Genomic DNA, 16,140 nt, shown 5'->3' on the forward strand with positions numbered 1-16,140 from the left:
GGGCAGAAAGGAGGGAAAATGAGAGGCATGAGGAAAGATGCATCTAGAAGATTATTTTTTACATCCTGGAATAGGTAGATTATGTTGCCCTTTTGGTAGGTAAAAACAGTGAGATAAGTACCAAAGTACTTTTAAAGTCTCTGCTTATTACTAGTATTTTACAGTTCATTTTTGTTGAAGGTTATACTTTTTCTTTCTTCCTGACAGATCCTTCTTGCTTTTCATTGCCCAGCACATTAAGAATTCTCTCTCACCTGATGCGCTAAAGACTCGACCCATAACGACTGCAAAAGAGAGCATTGCCGACCTCCCCTTTCAGTGAGTAGTCACAACTTCAGTTTTGTATGTTGTTTTGCTCTGAGATGTGTTTATATTCGGCCAAAGTGCTTCCATCTATGCTTGAAAAATGCCTAGAAAGATCTCTGCGGGAAAGTGTTTTTGTAGAAGAAAGCAATTTGTCTCAGCACTTTCCTTTACAGAATCTACTTCAGTCTTTTCCAGCCCAACTGAATTACTTCAGAATGCTTCACTAAAAGAAATACGCCTTTTTCCTACCTACCTGCATTTTCATTTGCTGGAGTTGCCCATCCTGACAAATTCAGGAATAAATGAGGATCTTAGGAATTTATTGCTTCTGTCATAAAAAAAAATTTTTCTTCACTCAAGTGGGACTTTTATTCAGATTCTTAACACAAAAACTGTTTGGTCTTTCTGAATGGCTGCGCACCATGAAGTTGTAAATCTGCGTGTCCTAGAATATACGCTGTGCAAAGAAAAGATAAACACAGAAAAGAACCTTTCAAATTATCTGTTGTCTTGTTGTGTCTCTAACTGCTGGACAGAATGCTCATGAGATACCCTATAATTTAATGTTGTACATACGCCCTGGGAATTCACGTAATTACATACAGTAACACACTTACCCCAATGTGTCCAGCAGAGGAAGTAGGCTATCCTGCCTAGGAGTAGCTCAGGAGTAAAGGAAATATAACCTTCAGTTCATCAATTCCGGTAAAATTTTAAAGCTTTGATTTTTTTTTTTTTAAATTTAGAGCTTTTTATTTTCATGTGGATTTTAATTTTACCAAATACAGTTTTTGTGATACACCTGAGAATTCTTACTCAAGCTATTTAATTCAGTGGCAGTATTTCTTAAAAACTACTTCTAGATTATGCCCTTTGTAAAAATAAATAGTTTAATTGCAGTTGTTTTAATATAACATTTTTAATTGTATCACATCTCTTCCAAAGCATGGCAAAATTGTGGGTTTTTTACATATGGAAAGCACCAAATTCCAGGTGAATTCTTTCACTTGCACTGGAAAAGTCAGCACATCCTTCTGCATTCTTTGCAGAAGGTTATTTTCTGACTCCATGACTCTATTTCTTCCGTTATTAGACCATTAAAATCTGTGCTCCCTACTTGTAAAGTTATTCTAAGTGCCTGAATCTTTGAATTTTCAAAATTTATGTAGTATAGGAAAATTAAAATGAGAAAAACAGAAATGCTACAGTATAAGTAAGTCTTTATATTGGGAAGGAAAATCTGATGGGATCGTGGAGGGGTTTTTTAATTTCTTACAAGTCTGAGTTTTCTGCCAATTCTGTATAATTAGAAAAATGAAATAGGGATTCCTGAAAATTGTTTTTACCTATTACAAATGTATCCATATACTCTATGTAAAAGTTCATATATTGGTTTTAAGGGATCTTCATAGCACGTCTTCAAATAGTCAAAAAACAGATTGACAAGTACTTCTCATATCAAAATCTTGGGGAACAAACATTAAGTGATAAAAGATATTGGTCTAGAAGCTCTTGCTTTTGCTCTGTATCTCAGCTGCAGTTTGTCAGAAAAAGGTTGCAGAAGTAGGTCCTCAGTGCAAATTTCAAAACACCTGATAGCTCAATCTCAAAATCCCCTGCTGTAGTCTTGGTTTGTTTGGTTTTGCTGCCGGGTTTTTTGCTGGTTTTTTTTTGAGGGAACCTGAATAGCACCGAGTGATCTCCCAAGGTCAGACAGCAGGTCAGGAGCAAAGCTGAATGTGAAATCGCATTCATAATTTGCTTCAGTAATTGAGGTTGAGAATGTGTCCATTTAAACCTTTTTTACATTGCTCTGGAAAATACTGAGGCCAGGAAGGATTTACAGGTACAGAGGGGAAAAAAAAAAACCTTCTTACTGACAATGAAATCGGGAATAAACCTTGTAACACCAATGTAGTGTTAAAAGGCAGGCATTCTTTATTTACAGTGCCGGATGCATGGGGGATCGCTCCACCTAACGTGCATACCTTACACACCTTTCCTATGTGATTTATATAGACCAAAAATATACATATTCATTTTAGCCGTACATATTCAATATTATTCTCTTTGGTGATTGGTACAAACTTGCTCGCTTCACCTGTAAGTTATTGTGCAGACTCAGTTGTTCTTTCCCATTGTTCTCTTTTGAGTAGGTGGCATTACTTGGGTAGGTGGTCCGTGAGTCGGTGGTCGCGATCTCCCCCTGCCAGAATTACCTTCTACCTACTTGGCTCTTAATCTTGGCAGTGCTGGCCAGTTTTTTTATTCCACTACATGAAACCATATGTTGTCATCCTCTTCTGACAGAAACACATTCTCTATTGTTTGGTTCGCATTAATGATTACCTAGAGACTAAAATACAGATCAAGGAATCCACTGATTTTTATACTCCATGTCCCCAGACTTAATGTCCAGTTGGATAGGGCTGTACAAGGAGTATAGCAACATCCATGGTTGGTTAATTCCATCACCCTGGTGACACTACTGCTTCTCATTGTACGGCTGTGGGAGTTTGCTAGACACATGCTAGGACAAGAGAGCTTAGTGCTGTTTGTGTGGAGCAGAGCCTTCATTCGGTAGCAGAGAGGTCATTGCTTAAGAGGATTTCAACCAATTCCTTCAGCTTAGAGAGGAGTCCTCACAGACCCCCAGGACAGGGGGAGAATATAAGTACCACAGGAAGATCGCACACAGTGTATTACTTCAGCTGATTTGGGGTTTTACTTTGTGGGCTTTGGGGTTTTGGGAGATGTTCTGTCTTTACACACCACAGTGAATTTTCCTTAGCTGCGGGTTTGGGGTTGGGAATTTGTCCTGGGTTTTGTCCTGGGTGCTGGTGACGTCTCTTGTTTTCAGCCTGTCCTAGGCTCTGCTGTTGACTTCGCAGTGTTGAACCAGTACCTTCGCTTCTTTATTTCCCTCATTAAATTTGTGTTCTTGTGGAGTTGCTTGTGTGATGAAGTGCTGCTAACTTCTCAATGACTTCCCTTTTGTGTTGTTTGCCCACCCTCTGAGCACTGCCTGTTTCTGTCTTTTGATTTGTTCCTCTTTATACAACTGACAAAGACTTGCCGTCAGTTCCCAAGAAAATAACGAGACTCATTTCCCTCCATTGTATCCTTCTCCAACATCTTCTGTGGTATTCAGTGGCAGTTGCTGTGACATCAGTGTTTCAGCATATTTGTTAGGTTTCCTTTTTGTTTTGGGGTTTATTTGTTTTCTTTTCAACAAAGGCTGCTATCATCCCTTCATCGTGGATCAAAGCCTTTAGAAAGTCACTACCTTAAAGAAAAAACAAGTTTAACTTCTTGAACAAAACCCTCCTGGCCTTATCCTCAGGGGAGGATTCAGTTTCTTAGCTTTATGCATCTTGACTGTAAATTCCCTTCTTCTGTGGGAGTGGGAAGAAAACAGCCTCTGGATCACTCCCATTTTCAGTTCTCTTCTTAGTCCTAGGTCTGGAGGATGCAGAATTTTTTGCATCTTTATGGGTGCCGCTCTGTATAAAAGAGCATATTCTGTATGGTTGGAAAACTTTCTGTAAAGTCACGTTGGTACGAATAATCAAAACTACAGAAAATTGCTGAAGTAGCCCTCTTTTTACTGTCAGGCTTACATGCCTCTCTGCTGTGTTTGATTTGTTAGTTTTCAATGATTTTTTAAGGGAACAGAAGTATACAAAATAATGTGAAAAATTCTTGGATCTTCTAGAGTGACAGCGTCCATCACCAACAGTAATGCTCTGGTTTTGAGCATATAGATCAAAGATTTATTTGTGTGGTTTATACCAAATTCCAGGGCTACTTCTGCCCTTCACACATACCTTTGTATCCTGTTATGTTTTGGCCAGCTCTTGAGGGGTACCTCCAGTGAGAGTTAACAGTGATTTCTAGTGTGCTTGTGCTTAATGCTTTTCATAATTGTTTAATTTTCTGTCTCCTTTCCCTTTTCTAGTGTAGTTCTGTGCTCACAGCTGCACTGTCCCCACCACTCCCCACTCCTGCAAAAAAAAAAGCAAACCCCCAAACCCCAAATGAAAACACAACCACCAAAAAACAGCCCTCCTGCAAAAATCCAAATGCCACATCCATTGAACAGATTCACTTCCATGAGATTGCATAAATGCATTTCTTTGTACCTTTTAAAGATACAAGATATCGTTGTGCTGAAATAGTAGTCAATAGATGTGAGGAAGAAGTCTATATTTTCTAAATAAGTAGTCTTGTAAACAATTTTATTTTTAAGTATGCTCTTATCCATCCCTAAAGCAAATTATTTCCTTTCCATTGATTTTTTTTTTTAAATTCATTGTGTTTTTGAATAGTTGTCTTTTATTTCCTAAGCAGCAAACTCACAATCAGAACTTGATAAATAAAATATTTGCACTCAGAAATGGAACCACAAAACCAGTGTAACTTCTGCTATTGATTTTTCTCCTACTTAACTGTTTTGGCAGCAAAGGCAGAATACCATCCCGTGTAAGCATAAAACTTATTTAGAGTAAATTACTCTAAATTATAAACTAACCCATAAATCAGTCGTGCTACATTGTTCTCCCTTTCTCCACCCGTCACCTAAAAGCTGTATCCCAAATCAGAAACAATGCATTGCAAAATTTTTTTTTAATTAATTCAGTAAAATGGATACTTCCTAGATTATCAGCAGTAGTTCAGCATGATGACTGAGCAAGGATAGGGACTGTAGTAGTATCGTTGATGGTTATGGAAGTAGAATTAATGTTACCCATACTTTTGTGTATTATGCCATATCACCAATTACTTGTTACATATGTTAAGTAAGAAGAAACACTATTTCTTTACATTTCTATCTTTGTTATGGAGTTTAGTAGAATATTAATGGGGTTTAACCTACTTAGTTTTATGAGCAGCTTTAAATTTATCAGGACATATGCCCACACATTGGCCTTAGCACTGCGAAAAATACTTGATGGGAGAGAAATTTATTTAGCCGCATTTCTTAAGACCCAATATTTGATTTGAGAAAATAAATGAGACACTGTCATTTCTCAAGTCCTGCATGAAAAGATGAGAAATTGAATCTTATTTTGGATAAATTCAGGGCTCTGTCAGATGTATGGAAGATGGGAATAATTCAAGCAGAACAGCAAGTCTAGGATTACTTCAAAAAAAGGATTGCTGTATCTCAAAATATTTTTAGTGGACTCTAGATATGAGTATTCAGACTGAGAGGCAGTAATGAGAAAAACTAACTATATAAAACCCCAAAATTATCATTAAATGTCAAGTAAGAATGTACTGGCAAAGATAACTAGATGCTTTAAGTCCTGGATTTTTGAGTAATTACTATGTAGCATAAAAAGTTGAGTGTAGATAAATAAATGCTGCTAGTATTTGGTATTTTATAAGGATTCTCTTGGAGTTAGGTACAGATTTTACTAACAATAATCTGCATTCTGTGCCATGAAGTTGTATAATTCATATACTTTTTCATATACTTCAGTATAATTTTGTGAAAAAAAGGCTCTGGGGGGGAAAAAAACCAAAACAACACATTTGAGCTTGGACCTTTGATTTTTCTAACTAAGGGCAGGTTTTAATAATGTTGTAATTTTAAAAAGAAAACTAATCTTTTTGTTTCTATGGGAATATGGGACTGTGGGTGAAAGGGTGGGGGGAAAATGCTGTACACATTCAGGCTGACCTACAATGCAAGCTTGAGGGAAATGTTAGGATAACTACCTGACTAAAGCAAGGCTGGAATGGACAGATCTTGACTAGAAACTGAAATGGCATTCTGTGTCTGTTCTTGGAGAGCCCAAAGAAGAGTTACAGCTCATCACAGATGATACTCTCTGAAATACTTCCATGTAACCTGCTACAAGTGCTGAACAAGGTATCTGACATGAAGGAAAATGTAAAATCCAGTCTGTGGTGCTCTTGGTAACCTCTCTTTTATCTATGGTTTTATCCGTTCTTTCCTGTACTGAAAACTCAGTGCTGGCAATTCTAGTTTTTTGTGGAACCAATTCTGAAGTCTTACTGGAAACTTGGTGTGATTTTGAAAGAAATTCTTTGTGCTTGAGAATGATGTAGCCCTTCATGTTTGATGATGAATGCTGAGCTGAGTTGTTTCAGAGCTACCTCGTGAAAAAGAAAAGGTTTGGAGTCAGCATCCTTCATGGAAGCAACCCTCTGTAATTACTTTGTGACTGGGGTTTGAGGTAGTGTGACTATGTAGGTGTCTGAATAAATGGCTTTGGTAGAATGGAGCACACATGTGAGGAATGAGTGGATAAAGCTGCATTTCAGTTCGGGTTCATTCCAGTCCAGGCTGGTGCCTTTGCCCTCATGAACAGCTTATTTTTGTGTGTTAAGGAAAATCTTTAAGATAAGGGAATCTTGTATAAGTAGACAATTTCTTCCAGGTTTTTCCTTTGCTTTTCCTTGCACCATGTGTGTTTATAGATGTAGGAGGTGTAAACTGGTTTGTTAGAGTTTGAATGCCTGTTATAATATACAGTCCAGTTCTGAATCTGTCTGAAATCAAATCACAAGTTAACTTATAGTCGGCAAGCTATGTCTGCTTGGATAGTACCTTCAAAAATCAGGTTTTAGAGAAAGAAAAAAGAAGTAGATAGAGGTAAACTGCCATCACAGTGAGAAATCAAAATGTTCAGCGCTTACAGACATTTTGGTATCAGGAAGAACTACCACCATCAGTACTCCATCTGACAGCTATATATATTTGCCACTGAAGGTGGGACATGAATCAGTTACAATAAGCCTGAAAACAGGCTCAGATGTCATCCTGGAGATGGCTGCTATTGACTCCAGGAAAGGAGATATTAGAGTGAGCAAGATACCTTGCAAGAATAAATCAGTTTTGAGTAATAGGGAAGTCCTCCAAGGGTGCTAATAGTGCAGTAGAAAAACATGTCAGTAGGGCATTGGAGAGTGACAAGATTACGCTGTGCCATAGCAGTGTTGCAATTCCAGTAGGTATATGAGGCAAGATGATTCATAGCACAAATAATTTTTGTTCTACACTTTATTCTTCTTTTAAATTTGAAGTTGTATGCAGGGAAGGTTGTGGTTTGCTAGTTGTCGTCAAGCTATTATTTAGTCTCAGTTTCACTGTGCCTTATACAAGTTTGTCTTTTACATAAACATTTCTCATAATGTTAGTATGTTTACAGTGTCTTGAAGTGGAAGACAGTAGGACTAGCATTGTCTTACATGATCTCCTATAGAAAACCAAAATATACCTCACTTTCAGCAGAAAAATTTAAAAATTATAATTTTGATAAAATAAACTGAATAAACTGGGTTTTTATTTTATTTTTTTTAACCTAGCACCTGCTCACCTGTTTTACTGGCAGATGGGTATAATCTTGCCTTTTGAGCATGAACAGTAGAAGCAGCTTTGCTTCATACAGGTCTTTACTGACCTAGCTTTTTATAGCCCCTGGCAATCTGGTCTGTGCTTGTACAACATGAGGTTAATTACACTAATGTGAGCATGTACATTAAAACAGCCTACTTACTGGTAGAGACATTTTTTTGTTCTACAAGATTGCGTCTTTCTTCTTATTTTTTAATATTAGCTTTGTCATAACTGTAATGTGGCACATTTCACGGATAGTTGAAGTTTCCCTCACTTTAGTAGAATTCGAGCTTATTATGCAGATACCCGCTTTTGACAATGAGCATCTGCAGCTACTCAAGACATAGAGTTGCTGGTGTATGTGTCTAGGCATCTTCATTTGTTATGCTATGTTGTCCCAGAATAAATACGCAGAATATATTGCAGTAGAACAATCACAATGCAAAAAAAGAAACACACTGGTGTTTTATGTGATAGCTGGCAGTGCTGCTGGTTATAAAGCAAGTAGTTTAATCCGAGTGGAAGGAATTTTCCTTTCCAAAAAAATATTCTAAATATTTGCTTTATCTCATTTTTTCTTATTCAATCTCCTTAGCAACAGAAACATCTGTTTCTTTTCTCTTAGTCATTACATTCAAAGAAAGTAGCTGTTTCAAAAATAATGAAAGCAATTTCTGTGAATTGGGTAGCTATTAATTGTTGCCAAGATGCTTTAGTATGATAATAAGACATGCAACAACTGGCGCTTTTCTGTAATTGAAATATAGCTACCTAGTTAACCTGTGCTGGTTATGTTAGCTATAACCTATCAGCTCTTACAGTGCATTTATTGTGTGATTTTTTTTTTCTGTGTGACAGAGACAAGAGTGAGCTTGACTATTTCAGGTTTATTTAGGATTAGGAGATACTTAATATCAATGTGTGTATTGTTGCTGCACCTAATGTTTTATTAATTTGTAACTTCAAAGCATGTTGATGAAGAGTTTGCCTTGAAGTCAGAGATATAAATAAATATGCATGGCCTTACAAATATATGTTTTTGTACGTCAGTCTACAATATGAAACAGTATAATTAATTCAAAATACGAGCTTGGTTTTATAGCGATGCTCTTTTCAAATTACTGTATATTTTCCTGTATATTTTATAACCTAATTTAAAGCAATTATTTGGTTTCAAAAAGGCTTACTGATCCATAATCTGTGTCTGTACGGCCAAGAGTGCATTCCTAAATTACAAGAAATTGGCACGTGCAAGTGAGGTTTAGAAATAAATGAGTTAGGACTGCAGGATCAGGATATGAACTGGTCTCTCCAAGCCAAAAGAAACAGACTTACCTTTACAGTGTTGAGAGGGAAGGCCCTTTGCTACTACCATAGTCTTGAAGTGACTGTTGTTTAGAGCTAACTGCACATGGACGGACCTGCACACATGCTTGAGAAGTAGTGCAAAAAAAAGGAATTTATTTCTTGCTAGCGTGAACCTACTTAGCTTCTCACATGGAGATTAGTAACAGTGTTGGGTTGGGGGGGAATGTTTAGATGGGTGAAATTGGAAAGGCTTAAGTTCAACTGGAGCTAAACTAGCAAAAGCTAGCAAGAATAACAAGGAGGGGCCTTGCAGGAGAAGACTTAATGATGGACACTATGGAAAAAATGTAAATACCTGATGCCAGTTTTGCCTTGTTTGTCACAAGCAAAGTCTAACTCCAGACCTGTGTGTGCCATCTTGGTTTGAGGAGAGAGGTGCAGCCAGACTGATAAAAGGCTATTTTTATGCCTGTTATACACGATGACCAGTCTAACCTCAGTCCTGGGAAAGATCATGACTGAAGATTGGAAAGCCAGTTGCAAAGACGTCAAGCATATATCTTCTGTGCAGTTGGTGGTAGTGTGGATTTACTAAAGGGCTACTAGCATTTTACCAATTTGTTTACCTTCTGCAATGAAGTTAATAGCAATGCCAGTCATTTTACACATTAGTACCAAGTTCTTCTTCAGTGCACTTGCACACTGAAGCCACACAATAGATTTTCTCGGATACTTCTACAGCATATGTATCTTGTGGTTTCTCTTCTGTGTTTTTTTTTTTTGTGTGTTTTTTTTTTGTTTATGTTTGGGTTTTGTTTGTTTGTTTTGGTTTTTTGTTTGTTTGGGGTGGTTTTTTGTGTTTTGTTTTGTTTTTTTGGCAGGGTGGGGTCATATTCTCTTATTTCTTGTAGTGCTCGCTGACTATAGCATGTGTACAGCATGACAAAGCCAATAAAGCCTTTGACCTGAATTTTCCTCAAAGGACTAGCCAAACTTTGAATTAGAGAGGGAAAAACTAAAGAAAATGACTGTTATGCTACAACCTTCTATCACGTTTGTACTCTCCCAGATGCTTTCTTTTTCTTTGTCTCTCTCCAACCCTGAAAATTCTGCATGAGACTACTTCTGGCACATGTAGGTGGCAAAAATGGTTTTGAGAAGCTTTACCAAAGAACCATCTGGTGCCTGTATGAGGGCCAAGAACACTGACAACTTCGTCTGTGGAAGAACTGATGAGCTGGGTGGAGTAGTGAGCAGTAAACTATGGCTGTAACCCTTTTAACTGGCCAGCACACCAGACAGATGGGCAGGCTGCCCAAATGCCATTTCCCTGGGAGTTTTAGATACCAGGCCATGCTCTGATTCACCCCTTAGGTTGTGCTAAAGCAATAATGGAAGCCATCTGCATTCACATTAGATGTGCAGAGTGGTCCAAAACACAAACACTAAAACATTCCTGATTCCTCAGTAAGTGCGTGGTCTTTGTATCCATTGTACGCTGAGAGTAGAGCTGGTTATCAGAGCTCCTCAGGGATGAGGTTGCTGTAGACAGGTAAAGAGAGATGGTTTTGGAAAGGCTGGGAGGGGAGAGGCTAAATTTTAGTGAAGATGGGCACCATTGTTTATTCATTCTACTGTAACTTTTGTGGATGGAGGAGGAGGAGGAAAGGTATGTGCAGGAGGACCTCAGAAGGGAAGACTTTAATCAGCTGTGGTCAGGGACAGCATTACAAAAATGACAGGTATTGTTGCAGGGCAGAGCCTTACAAAAGTACCAAACCCTGGGGTCCTGCTATGTAGGCAGGGACACATGACAGGCTGCCACAATAGATGTCCGCTTCTCTGTAGGCAGTGTCTTCTGCCTGATCCAGGCTGTTAAAGTGGGTGGTTATTCCTGCTGGGTGTGGATTTTATTCAAAGTGAAACAAATATTAATCCTATAAAATAAGAGTAGCTAAATAATTGAAATCTTACTGCCAGTATCAACTTCTATCAATATAAGTAGAACAGGTATATTAAATCGGTGGTCATGTATTTCCTGTGAACTTGCATGTGTAGTTCTTTAGGTTAGCTTCCGAATCTCTTCTAGTTGAATTGTTGGAATAGGAGGCCTTTTCTTGGAAGTAGATGATGTGATCTCTTTTGTGATCTCTGTAAATCAGGCAGCGAGGAAATATGTTGTCACTTGGAGAAATAATACAGTCCTCAGTACGGTTCTTTGCAAGATGCCATAGTTCTGTAGGAGTGCCTGGAAGTTTATGACTGCAAGGTGGGAAAAGAAGTAGTTGGTCTGAGATAAGAAAGGCAGAAGCTTCAGTTACCTGATGTCTCCTGGGATGACCATCCAGCCATTTCAAATATGAAAGTTTTTTTTGTCATTGTTGTTGTTGCATTTTCCTGCTTTATCCTTCACTAAAAGGCAAAACTTCCCATGGCACCAGCTGTCTCGGTGTTTCCTGGATTTTGGAAAAACATTGCTTACATATTGATGCTCTTTGTAAATAAATGTAGATTATTCCTTCAGAGTATTTTGGAGTAAACTCTGCATTTTCTTTCATGCTTTGTATGTTTAGGTTTCATGTGCACACTATCTGTTACTGCCATGGGTTTGCTTACTTGGTTACGATGGGATTTATTTAGGTGAAAATGACTAATTCTTTTTTCATTCAAGTGAAGTAAAAAAGTAACACTGGGTGAAAAAGAAATAGCAAACAGGGTGCTTGACAAAGATAGCATTCTGGGTGGCAGTGCTTCCATGTATGTTTAATGGATATAACTTTTCAAATGCTTCCGATAGCAAATAGGTGTCTTTTTAACCTTCTCGGTAAATTACTACTAAGGGTAATAGCTAATAATTCTGCAGCTCTTTGTGATGTCTGTCCAGAGTTATTTTTAAAGGCAGACTTCTCATGAAGAATAATTCTTTGATATTCAGAGAAAGAATCCCAGTCTGCTTAATGCTAATGTGAATAAGGCATGTTTTTTCATGTTTCAAGTTTAATTCTGATTTAACTTGAAATTACTACAGTTGGTAACAGAGGAGAAAATATACATATAAAGGTAATATTTTTGAAGTAGGTGTTAGAATATAGGTATTAAAATGCGTACTTTAACTGGATTGAATATTCAGAATTAGTTGTTTGTTTTTTTTTTTTCCCTGAACTGTTGTCACAACTGCATGCAAAATATGTGAACACAAATTATTTAATCAGTATTCTTGCAAGGACTGTTTCATCTGTGGTTTCTGTGTGGTTTGGGGAGGGCCAGGAGGGTTGGTTTGGATTTCTGTGGGTTTTTTTGTTTGTTAAAACTAGCCTAAGAACAGTCTGAAGTAATCACCTTAAGTTGGATCTAGGTTCTGTCACAATGTTAGAACAGGTTCTTTGTCTGATAAAGTGACACTGTACTCCTGTAATAAAAGAAAATATTTCAGAAAGAAAGCAATGAAAAGTAATTGTTTTCAAATGTTTGGCAGTTACTGCTCTAAGACCTCATACTTATTTTGACTTGAGGGTAAATTTTCAGTAAAACTACCGCATAAGTTAGAATTACAGAACCCAAAAGTACTTAGCTATTGATTTTTTTTTTAACCTTACTGTAATGGTTATTCAGTACTGTGAGAGATCACAGTCACACACATATCAATACTGAAAGCCATTTTTTATTATATATTCCAGGTATTCTTTTAAAGAATCATACTATTTTTAACAAATTTATATTATAAGCACCTTCTCTGTAGAACCTACTGTTGTGTGGAATCCATTGTGCTCTCCGGAGAAGTTTAGAATCTGTGGAAAAATACTTTTCATCCACCAAAGGAAACAGGGTATTTGACAACATGCATTTGTCTACAAAATGTGAAGCAATATCTGATGAAATACACTTTGTCAATAAAATAAATCGCCAAACAAAATCTAATCCTTCCTCAAAATACGTTTAGCCTACACAGTGAAATAAGCTACTTCCACAAAGTGCATTTTGTTGCTTGAATTATTTTGATTTGCTGTCGCTCAGAATCTGTAGATAAAGTGGTTTTTTGTCAGACACTGTATATCAACCTTATTTTATTATATATAGATAAAATACATTTAATTTGAAGGTAGACATTTGATAGGACACCTTAAACTGGTATTGGTTTAGTTGAAATGATAAACCGCGGACATGCACTGTTTGTGGTGTGAGATGCTCGCTTCTCTTCCTAACTCTGCATATAAAATAATGCCTCTGTAGTTTGTAATTCAGCTACTGTTGCTGTGACTTAGGTGCATTTAGCTTTCCTGTGGTGAATAGTTTCCGTGAATTGCTCACCGTACTAAAGCAAAGTATGTAACTGTTTGGCTGATTGACGCAAATGTTGGTACTTGTTCACATTTTCATGCTCTGTCAGTCATATAGCTTGCATTACCTATGCCAACACGTGAGCCTCGGGTCCTCAGCTAAGCCTTTCCCTGACTTTTACGGAGATTCTTATCTAAGGATTTGCAGGATGGGAAGAGGGAATGTCTGAGCTGAGGAATAGCTCCTCAATTTTAAATTAATGAAAAGTTTTTGCATTATTATAATTCCGTTAGAAGATACAATAAATTTTTCTTTTTCAGTGAGAATTTCTTACTGATTTCAAAAATTTAAAAAGATCTTCATTGTGTATAGGCAAAGCTGCTTTAGCTCTTATGTAGCTGTGAAGACAGACATAATTCTTCTTGGAAAAGGTTGCCAAAAAGTTAAATATCTCTAGAGAAATACAAGGCTCCTGTTGAGTTTTTGAACACTAATGTATGTTGAAGTTTGTACTATGGGGTCTAGAGTTCAGCTCTGTAACATAATGTTCGGAAAAAGGATTACAGGGCTTCCTATTCATAGTTCTTGTTAAAGTTAAAATCACATATGAGGACTCTGAATTTTCATATAAAGCAATAAAAGTTAAGTTACTTCGAGGCTATCTTTGTATCAATCGAAGAAGCACTAGTTGTTGTGATAAGTAGATGTGCAAATTTTTAATTTTTAGTTTGGAGGTACAGAACTGAAGGTGAAAGCAAAGGAAAAGTCTCCAACCCAGCTGAAGTATCTCCTGAATAGAGCTACTGAACCTCTACTCAAGTTAGGAAAATCGTTGCTTGCTTTCCTGATTGCAAGAGTAATAAAAGAAAATGTCTGGAGAGTGCAAAGGCTTTAGTTCAGCTAAATAAGTGTCTACTCAAAAGTTAAGTTTGCGCTACAGTGTTTTGAATGAGAAAGGAATTACTTATAAATGTAAAGAAAAGTTGAGGTCTGTTTAAAAATAAATGTATTTGGCTAAATAGAAATTAATGCTAAGCTTTTGCATCTTGTGGAAACAAGAATACACAGTGCTACAAGTGAAAACACATCACAGGTCTGGTTCCTTCACCTTCCATACAGGTAATTTTCCAGTTGTTTCAGGAAGAGCTGCATGGATATAATCGTGTTTATTTTTGTGTGCAACACAGTAGAAATTACATTTTTTGAAAATGTTATTTCATGTACAAGAAAATAGAAGCTTTCTAACTATGAAAATGCATGTGTATGTAGAAATGGGAAAACTGGACTATTAATATTATCTGAACATTGTTAGGAAGTGCATGCCTTCTTCCTTTCCCCTTCAAACCAGTGTGCTTCTGTTGTTAACATTATTTGAGTGAAGTGTGCCTACCTGAATGAAATTATTAATACGATATTTGTTCTGATATTTTCACCTTAATTTGGAGGATATTATTTCCTTTTCCCTTTCAATGCCATGTTTCTCAGCTAACACAATAATCAGACATTATAAAATACACATTAGCTTGGGACATGAGAAAGATTTGACAGAGGGCTCGCTTGGCAAGAAGCAGACTAATCTATAAATGGCATGTAGGAGCTGTTTTTCTCTGAACAACTTCATCGCTAAAATGAGAGATGAGCCCAAGTACCTGAGGATAACTCGGGTACTTGGGTAAATGTCAGAGCTGTTGCATTTCTATTTTAATGTAAATCAGGATTGCTCCCTCTTTCCTTGTGTGATTTAATGCAGTAAATCTTTATAGGAGCTGTCTGAAGATTAATAGCTGTTGTAGAAGAAACTCTGTAATAGATTTTTAAATTACGTGTTTGAATTATGTATAATTTCATATTTTATTACATAATTGTATATAGCACAACTAATGAAATACCAATTAAGAAAAATACAGTTGGTTTTTGAATATGTAGCGCTCAAACATCAATCCATTCTTTTTGCTTCAGCTCGTTAGTGCACCAGGTGTTCCAGAGCTGAAGTGTAAAAGTGGTCTATTATGGTTTCTTTTCATTGCTTAAATTCATGGTTGGTCCTGTCATGTTGCTGCTTTCATTGAAGATACTTCTTTAGACATAGGCCGAAGATCTGTCTCTGTTATTGCATGTGTCCGTGTGGACTTTGAAGACAAACTTCTTACAATTGCCCTCATGCAACCTTATGCTGCATTTTCACATATACATCTTGCCATAGGTCTGAATCCATGTTATTCATGTAGAGTTTTATGTTCCTTGAAAGGAAGGGTCCTTTGAGTCAGTCATACATATTATTTCTAGCTTGTTTCTGTTTAGGGCCATAGACAAAGGAAGATAGATGTTTAAGGACTGAAAATCAGGCATATGGGAAGGTAAAGAGCCACTTCATTGGCAGAACTCAGAGCCTATTATGCACGTAGGGGAATGCTACTGGAAGAATGAGGACCGTCTGCAGGTACAAATATGAGAAATAAGCAGGTACTGTAAAAATGAGTAACTAATGTTTAATATGGAGATAATACTTTTACTGCATAGAATGCTAGCCTGGTTGCAGATAGGAGTAAGTGAAATGCCCAGAAAATAGTTAAGTCTTTTTAAGTTGCTGGAAAATATTCCTTCCGTGCTATAAAAAAAGGAAGTAAAACTGGGTGAAACAGTATAATAGTAGAAATAATCTGTTAGCTTTAATGCTAGACCTTCATACTGACATGAGAAGCCAACCATTAGACTTTTACTTTGGAAAGTTCTCATTAAAGAATGCGCAAAGTAGTCTCACTCTTGCTCATTAAGCTGCTAGAAGTATGTGTACAACTCATAGTTATGCTCCTTTTTATTCTGTTGAGTGTACAATTTGCATTCAGTTTGGGGAAAAAAGGTAATTTCAGAAAGCTGCT

The 16,140-nt window shown here is 37.0% G+C and overlaps 1 protein-coding gene across 2 annotated transcripts in view; it reads left to right on the forward strand.

Annotated features, from left to right (window-relative positions):
* The first annotated feature begins 209 nt into the window (after positions 1-209).
* TENM2 (teneurin transmembrane protein 2) overlaps positions 210-16,140 on the forward strand; it is a 632,063-nt gene continuing 616,132 nt past the window's right edge. For both annotated transcript variants that reach the window (XM_075102131.1, XM_075102132.1), the window contains exon 1: positions 210-318. The gene's annotated coding sequence lies outside the window, so the exon portion shown is untranslated. The remainder of the gene's footprint in view (positions 319-16,140) is intronic.

This window comes from Phalacrocorax aristotelis, chromosome 8 (assembly GCF_949628215.1).
Source record: "Phalacrocorax aristotelis chromosome 8, bGulAri2.1, whole genome shotgun sequence".
In the NCBI taxonomy this organism is placed as follows: Eukaryota; Metazoa; Chordata; class Aves; order Suliformes; family Phalacrocoracidae; genus Phalacrocorax; species Phalacrocorax aristotelis.